Below are 8,216 nucleotides of genomic sequence, written 5' to 3' on the forward strand. Positions count from 1 at the left end.
AAACATCAGAGCAGCAACGATATCTGTGGGCCATTAAATCCCAACAAGCAGGCAGTAGGTTCTAAATGGAACATCATAGTGTCAGTCACAATGAGTGATGTGTGCATGTATGCCTCTACCATTTTGTACTCCATTAAGATGGATGACTACAATGCACCAATAAAAATAAAAGAACTTTAAAAGAATCAGACATAAGAATAGTCTCTTAGACACTAAAGAGAAATTATGCCAATCTTAAAACATGGCATAATGCATAAACAATGACTTAAACTACTCTGCTTACAATGAATAATAATCAAGTAATGCCACATACATAATGAATTTTTTTATCAATTTTCATTTGAAATGTTTTCTCTCTAGCCCATTAAATGTAGTTTGGGAACAATATTTGATTTATATTACATCTAGTTAAATTTCTATGTTCAGAATAAGCCAACAAAGTAAGACAACCAGAGATTCACAAGCTACCAAATAATTTACTAAACAATGAGTCACAAAAATCAAAATTCTGAGTATGGTAGTAGTACATAAAACTTTTTCTCTTAAAATATGTATGTACTATATGGTAACAGTAAGTTAATTTTCTTACATTTTTGGAATTTGGTAGAAAATATTTGGTCATATTATACTTGCCTATTAAATGTATATTATATTCAGCTTTTAAAAAGTCGTTTTTCAACCAGGTGTGGTGGCGCACACTTGTAATCCCCGTGCTTGGGAAGCTGAGACAGGAGGATCACACAGGTTTGAAGCCAGCCTCAGCTACTTAGTGAGGCTCTCAGCAACTTAGTGAGACCCCATTTCCAAATAAAATATAAAATAGGTCTGGGAGTATAGGTAGGAGGTAGAAAAGCCCCTGGGTTCCTCCCCCAGTACCACCAAAAAAAAAAAGTTTTGCCTTTTTGAGATGAAACTTGAAATACTCTATTAGTATGATCCTTGAAATATATTGAACCCCTTTTCCATGTATTTTCAGAGGAACGATATACTAAAATTATCTTTATATTTTCCTACTATAAAATCAGTTATAAACATTTAAATAACAAATTATTATTGTTATTATTTACTCCAAAGTAGCCTATTTAGTGTGGTTAAAATTTATTGTAGATTTTAATTCTAAAAACTTTTGTTTAAAGCTATTTGTGATTCATCCTGAATAGTCATTTTAAAACAGCTTAGACACACATGGAACGTACTTATAAACTGGCAAATACTAAAAACATTTTTATATTGGTTACGATTGGTTTTAGCCAGGTATAGTGAAGCAAGCTTATAATCCCAGTACTTGGGAGTCTTGAGACAAGAGGATCACAGGTTTGTGGCCAGCCTCAACAACTTAGTGAGGTATTCTGCTACTTAGTGAGACTCTTTTTCAAAATAAAAAATAAAATAGGGCTGAGGTTTTAGCTCAAAGGTAGAATGCCCTTGGGGCAAATCCCCAGTACCACAACATAAATAAAACACGAGTTTGATAAAACTTGCATATATTTGATAGATTCCTAAATAATTTACATGAACAAATATGACAAGTTATATTAAAATTTTCATCACCTGTTGAGTTTAAAACATATTTAAATTATGAATGTATGTTGTATGCTCTATTGTATTTATCCAAATATTTTATTCCCACATTTTTGTGTGTGGTACTGAGGATTAAACACAGGGGCATTCTAAGTCTGAGCTATATATCCCCAGTCATTTTTATTTTTTATTTTAAAAGTCTCACTAAGTTGCTGAGGGTCTTGCTAAATTGCTAAGGTTGGATCTACCTGTTATCTTTCTGTCTCATCCTCCCAAATTCTGGTAGGTTTCCACCACTGCACCTGGCTCCTCATATTTTATTTTTAATGAGAAAAAATGTCACATTTTTATAAGCAGATACTTTAAGAATTGGAAAATTTCATACATGAATGTAGTTGTTGAAAATTCCTTTCCTTTATTTATAGGACTAAATATTAGAGGCATTTTTAATTTTAGCATAATTATTAAAGGAACAGAAAAATTTGCTATAAATTAAATATATCCACAAAATGAAAAGACAAGACTCATCAGTAATTCCCGATTATATGATAAAAATATGAATAATTATATATAATTTTATTATATATACTTTAATCATTTTGCAGAAATGTAACTGGGAAACCAACATTTTGATCTTGAATCATGGGAAGAATAAACAATTGCCAATAACCTAAGAAAAAGCAATATTATAATGAATCTTATGTTTGATAAACACTTGGTGGTAAAACAATACTAAACATACAACTAATAAATTGAATTTAAAATGTCAAAATATAATCTTGGATTGGAGAGATTATAGAATTCTGAGGATTACAGCTGGGCGTGGTGGTGCACGCTTGTAATCCCAGCATTCGGGAGGCTGAGACCCGAGGATTGAGATTCACGGACAGCCTCAGCTACTTAGTGAGGCCCTCTGCGACTCAGTGAGACCCTGTCTCAAAATAAATAATTAAAAATAGGGCAGGGGCTGTAGCTCGGAGGTCTAATGCCCCTGGGTTCCATCCCCAGACCCGAGGAAAAAAAATAGAATTCTGAGGATTACATTTACTACTCTTTATACTTCCATAATCTTGTCATTAGTTAATGTAAATATGTAGGAAGTTGTATTAAAGTGAGTAACTTTCTAAACAAAATATAAGTAACCACATTGTATGATTACATTAATATAAAACCAAATTAAATAGGCATTATACCAATTATACATAACTTTTTACATCCACTTGCTATCCAGGCATTGATATTATACACATTAGATATATGGTCAATCCAATTTTTTATAGTACAGCACATTAGTAGATAATTTTAGTATTATCAAATAATTTTTCCCCTAGAGATTTTGAGAAAATCTGGGTTTGGCTGCAAAAGTGACTTGTGGGCTACACTTAAAGAGATTTTTAAAAAGCATGGCTTAATGAAATTTCTGAAATAAATAAATAAAATTTAGTTAACTTAATTTGTGAAGAAGAAAACATCAAGGTATAGAATATGAACTTTCTAGCTGGGGTTGCTCTTAGAGTTAGAAAAGTTTGAATGTATTAGTTACTCAAGTAAATACAACTATAATAGAAAATACTTTAACATCAGTGCTTAAGCTACTAATACATTTGTAAAGAGTTACTAAAATGCGGGTTCATATACTCTTTGAAGTAGATTGTACATGTTTCAGCTTTCTTTTTATAAATTATAATAACTATCTTGATGATGATCCTAAATTCAGCATTTTCTAGTATTCCAGAGTCCTGGTAGAGATAAACAATTTATAAAATAAAATGAATAAAGGAGGAAATTTGGTCATTTTGTGATTATTTATAGTAAAGGACAAAAAATAAACAAGATTAATAAAAAATTAAGGTGGCTATTAGAGAGCGATATCGGCAGTTTTTTCTCAAGTATTTCCTTTCTTCTTTTGATCTGATCTGATCTCACTTGCCTTTCTTGCTTCAGTTGCCTTCCCCTAGCCATCACATTTGCCTATTTCTCTCCCTTTATTAAAAATCACCTAGTGGTTTTGCCTCTGTGCCCCGCTCCGGAGCTTGTTCAGCTGTTTCTTGTAAAGGCACATTTCACTAATCTCATTAATGGACTAGCATGAAAAAGTACTGTTTGACATCTTTACTTGTAAAACACGGACCATTCTTGTTGGCCATTGGAAGAAAAGGCCTCCTTGAGAATTATGGGAATTTAGGGTTGAATGAGAGGCAATAGTTCACTCAGAATGAGTTACAGATGAGATATGTGTTGCCATATCATATTGTACTTTGATATTCACAAGTTCAACACGACAATTTAGTTACTGAACAAAAAAGGGAATTAAGCATCTGAAATTTTCATTAATGAGCACGAGCATAAACAACCACTTAAAAGGATTAGACAAAAACACTTAATTTAGTTAATTTAGGTATTCCATCATAAGAAATATAACCTATTATTGAGCACTTATATCCATGTATAAAATGTGGAAGAAACACCTTGCATATCTGTGTTTAGAGGGAAAAAATGCTATTTTTTTTCTGATTCATTTAACCAATAATAAATTTTCTTATTATGATTGAGTTGGATAATTCTGGATCATGAGTCAGTTTGAAATGAGGACAAGATAAAAATAAAATCAAATTATAACTAAAAATATTGAAAATAAAGAGAGGATCCATCCCTTATTGAGAACTAAGACTTTTATGCCTTTGAGTATATACATATCAAGTACATATTTCTAGTAGTAATTAGGAAGATCTGATATGAACCAAGACTAAAAAATTTAACTTCAAGTTTCCATTACAAAAATATCTAGACATATTGTCTTGATAATATTTATTCAATAATGAAGACATGAACAACTTCTGATAATTTAAAATTTTGAGAATCACTTAAACACAAGCTATATAGAAAGTGAAGTATTCACTATAAATGAAAACTTTGCCTATATTATAAATACCTGGAATATATAGAGTTGGCATTTCAGAATCAAATAAAATTTCAATGAGTGACTTTCCAACTATTAAGGACTAGGGAGATGCTGTATATTTAGCTGGAGAATGTGTCTTTAGCTCTTTTTCTGATCCATAAAACTGAGCAAGTATATTTTGTAAAAGAATAGCTGGAAGAAAGCCAGGCATGGTGGTGCATTTCTGTAAATCCTGTGTTTAGGAGACTGAGACAGGAGGATCACAGTTTCATGGCCAGTCTCAGAAACTTAGTGAAATCCTCTGCCACTTAGTGAGACCCTGTTTCAAAATAAAATAGGGATGGGAGGTAGTTCAGAGGCAAAATGTCCCTGGCTTCAATCTGTAGTACCACAAACTAAGAAAAAGAAGGAGAGGGAAAAGTAGAGGGATAGAGAAAGAGAAAGGGTGAGGGAGGAGAAGGAATAAAAAGGAGATGGGGAAGGGGAAGAAGGAGAAGGAGAATAAGAAAAAAATAGAAGGATTTTAAATAAAGTCAGCTATGTGCCAAAACACTATGGTAGTGGTCACAAGTAAAAGTATCAGCATCTCCAGTGATTCTCTAGTGAGAGAGACTAAATATCCATAAAATACTAATGCCATTTTAAACCCTATTTAAATTCTCATTCTTACATATTACTTTTGGTTAATTTAATATTAATTTATTTGTGAAGAATATCAGAAAATTTCATCATTAATTATCAATAATTTCTGATTAACATTTAAACTTATTTTCAGATCAAATTCTTTTTTTGTGTGTGTTGTGTTAGGGATTGAACCCAGAGATATTCTACCTCTATGCTACACCCCAACCCTATTTTATTTTTACTTTGGTTTTGAAACAGGGTTTGACTAGGTTGCTGAGTGTCTTATTAAGTTGTTGAGGATGGCCTTGAACCTGTGATCCTCCTTTCTCAATCTCCCAAGTATTGTGATTACAGGTGTATGTCACCACGTATATCCAAACCAAGTTCTTTATAGATCTAATAACATTTTCCTTTTTTAAAAACATTTTCCTTTTAATAAGAAAGTAGCCATCAGTAAAATAGCTTATAGTCCTTTCCAAATAAGTACAATTCTTTTGTAATTGGTAAACAGAAAAAATTACCATCAAATATAAAATAATTTTAGTTTTTGCTTTTGCATATTTCAGCATATGTACCTTATTCTTATCAACATTATAAATCTGATTTCAATAATACTAGTGTGTGTGTGTGTGTGTGTGTGTGTGTGTGTGTGTGTAGTACTGGGGATTGAACCCGGGGCCCTCTACCTCTTAGTTATATTCCAGCACTTTTTATATTTTTATGTGCTTTATAGATATGTTAGAGTTGCACATCATAAGGTATTTTGTAGTGATACGGGACACATATGCATACAACACTTGGTGAGCTTTCCTTCAGCTCCCTCCCCACTCCTCCCTTTGCAAAATAAGATATTGATTAGCATTAGTGTTTTCACATATGTACATAATGTCAATGGAAGCATTTCCTTCATTAATTCTTCCTCTCTCCACTCTCTTCTAGACTACTTCCCTTGCTCCACTAGAGTTTCTCTTTCATTAACTAAAGTCCCTCTTAAATCTCAATTACTCCCTAGCTTCCACATATGAGAGAAAACATAAGATCCTCCACTTGCTATGACTCACATATAACCATGTTCTCCAGTTCCATCCATTTTACTGCAAGTTACAGAAATTTGTCTTTTTTATTGTTGAGTTGAATTCAAGCTTTATATTTGGTTTGAAACAAGGTTTCACTAAATTTCTGAGGCTGGCCTTGTACCTGTGCCTCTCTCCTGTCTCAGCCTCCCACGTACTGGGATTACAGCCATGTACCCCCATGCCCAGCTGGGCAGTACTTACAATACTTAATTTCATGAGTATTTGCATTAGTTCTCATCAGAGGTGTTTGAAGTGCATTTTTTTTTGGCTCAGATGCTTTCAAAATCAATTTTAAATATTTGTTCTAAAACTATAATAAAATTACAATCTTGAAAGATTAAGATATTATAAAGTAAGAAAATTAAAAATCAAAGTCAATCAGTAAGCCAAACATGAGAAGGAGGGAGGGAGATAATGGGGAGGGAACTGGGAAAGGGCTAAATGAATGATGTGTGCATGTATGCCTCTACCATCTTGTACCCCATTAAGATGTATAATTACAATGCACCAATTTAGAAAGCTATGAAAGAAAAAGTGAAATACTTAAATGTTCATGAGAAAATGTTGAAAATTAGGACAGATTAGACAAATGCAAAGATAGTTATCAAAGTTTTGTATATGTCTTAGAAAAATGTTATTTTTACATATTATCTTTCTGTGTGAGTATGAATTATTTCATGATGTAGATAAGTTTGTTGTTTTTGTACGTCTGTTTTGCCTTCATGCGTAATCAAAAAGACTGTATAGTGGTATCTTTGGCACTATACTTAAAGCAACTTCTTGGTATGATACATTTGAAAATGAGCAGGCATTTACTACCTGTCAACCAAAACATAACAGTGGGCAAATACCATTACTAAAGTAATTCAAATTATCTCATATTTAACAAAACTAAATAAATGCCCAGGGAAGATTTCAGATAAATATCACTGCTATAAAGAACAAAATCAATACAGAATTATTATCTCATTTGAATTAAATGAACACATCTATTGAATTCCTAATAAATGGGAAATTATATTTTATCCTTGAATAACTATGAGAAAGAAGATTACCACTCCTATTTTACAGGAAAGATAATCCATAAATACTTCCTATAATAATAGAACTGGTTAAGATATAATTACTTTCTTAAAATTTTAACTGCATAATAAGCATCATCTGATTATCTTAAAATCAAAAAGGCAAAGACATTGAAAGGAACATCTAGGAGACAGGATATATGACTGGTTTTGATGCTCCAATAACTTGAAAGCCTTAGGCAATTTCACTTAACCTTTCTGGCCCTATTTTTTTCATTTGTAACCAGACTAGATTCTCTCAAAACAATTCTGACTTAAAAAAAAATTCTTTTTTCTGTGGCTTACCCTAAGGATTTCTTCATTTAATTTAAATATTCAATTGGTTTATTTTCTTGTGTTTATGTAAGGCTACAACAAAAATAAAACAAAGAACAGTTTAAGAAAATATCCTATTCTCTATTAGCATTTTTTCTTTTTCTTAATTTTTTATTGGTTCATTGTAGTCATGCATGTTAATAAAATACGAGATGGTAGAGGCATACTTACACACATTTAGCCCTTTCACAATTCCCACCCTATTTTCTTCCCCTTCCTTTTTCTCATGTTTGACTTACTGATTGATATTTTTGTGAATGTACATCATGTACATTAGGGAATTTTCCTCTTCCCCCCACACATCACCCCCAGTTAAGCCTCCTATTTGCTCATCTATGGTTTCTTCTCTTTTGCCTTGAGTTCTTCCTATGACCACTTTTCTCTCAAGCATCTTCATATTAGGGAGAACATCCTATTTCTAACTTTTGTGACCGACTAATTCACTGAGCATAATGTTCTCCAGTTTCATCCATTTTACTGCAAATGATGCAATTTTGTTTTTCTTTATGGCTGAGTAAAATCTATTGTGTCCATATTCCATATTTCTGCAATCCATTCTTCTGTCAATGGACATCTTGTCTGATTCCATAGTGAGGCTATGGACATATAAATACTCATGCATTAGTTTGGCATTTTGGGTTTCATTTTTTGGGTAGATACCCAGAAGTAGTAGTATTGCTTCAACAAAATGGAAAA

The sequence above is a fragment of the Muscardinus avellanarius genome, assembly GCF_963383645.1.
Source record: "Muscardinus avellanarius genome assembly, chromosome: X".
Taxonomy (NCBI): Eukaryota; Metazoa; Chordata; class Mammalia; order Rodentia; family Gliridae; genus Muscardinus; species Muscardinus avellanarius.